The following is a 994-nucleotide window of genomic DNA, read 5'->3' on the forward strand; positions in this document are numbered from 1 at the left end:
AGGAAAAAAGATAAAGAGTAGATATGTGTTAAGCAACTGTTTGCAGGGCCTCATACAGACAATGGGGCATAGGAATTTTAACAAAAAGGCTTTGCTGAATTCCTCCTTGTTTTCCCCTCCTTCAATCTCTGTCTTCCACCCCTTGTTCTTATCATAATGTAGTTATCTGTGCAGATTGCTCCTTCTAGGAGCAGCTGCTCCATCTAAGTTGTGTTGAGTCAGCTGAGGGAGACAAGAGGGTCAAAAACTTTTGCTGAGTTGGGACGCCTGGGTGGCTCAGTTGGTTAAGCGACGGACTTCAGCTCAGGTCATGATCTCACCTGTGAGACCTGTGAGTCTGAACCCCACGTCAAGCTCTGCATTGACAGCTCAGAGCCTGGAGCCTGCTTTGGATTCTGTGTCTCCCTGTATCCCTCATGAGCTCGTGTCTCTCTCTCTCTCTCTCTCTCTCTCTCTCTCTCTCTCTCTCTCTCTCAAAAGTAAACAAACATTAAAAAAAAAAAAAACTTTTGCTGAGTCTATTTGGTTTTGACTGCTTTTAATTAGAAATAATCTTTGTGCCAAAGTAGCCCATCTCGGGGAGTCCTGCCATTGGCCTCTACGAGAGTTTTCTATATGGTGAGTAAAGTTAAGTGCCTTGTATGTGAAGTGTATGTATTATGGTTTATCATTTGCTTTCAAATAACTGTCCTTTAATCTCAGTACTATTTACTGAAATGTCCATTTTTTATGCCCAGTTGGTCAAAATACCACCTTTGTAGTGGATTAAATTTACACATGTACATGTGTGATTTTTGGACACTTAATTCTGTTCCACTGGAAAGCATTCATGTCATTTGATTTATTCTTCCTTTCTGTCTCTGAATGTGTAAGAACCAGGTGTTTAATTATACAGGTTTTGAATTATGTTTCAGAAGTAGCAGGACTAATTTCTCCCATACTCCTTACCTTTTCAGAACTTTCGTTTTTCACTAGACTTATATTTTATTCTTTC

This window comes from Panthera onca, chromosome Y, assembly GCF_046562875.1.
Source record: "Panthera onca isolate mPanOnc1 chromosome Y, mPanOnc1 haplotype 2, whole genome shotgun sequence".
Taxonomy (NCBI): domain Eukaryota; kingdom Metazoa; phylum Chordata; class Mammalia; order Carnivora; family Felidae; genus Panthera; species Panthera onca.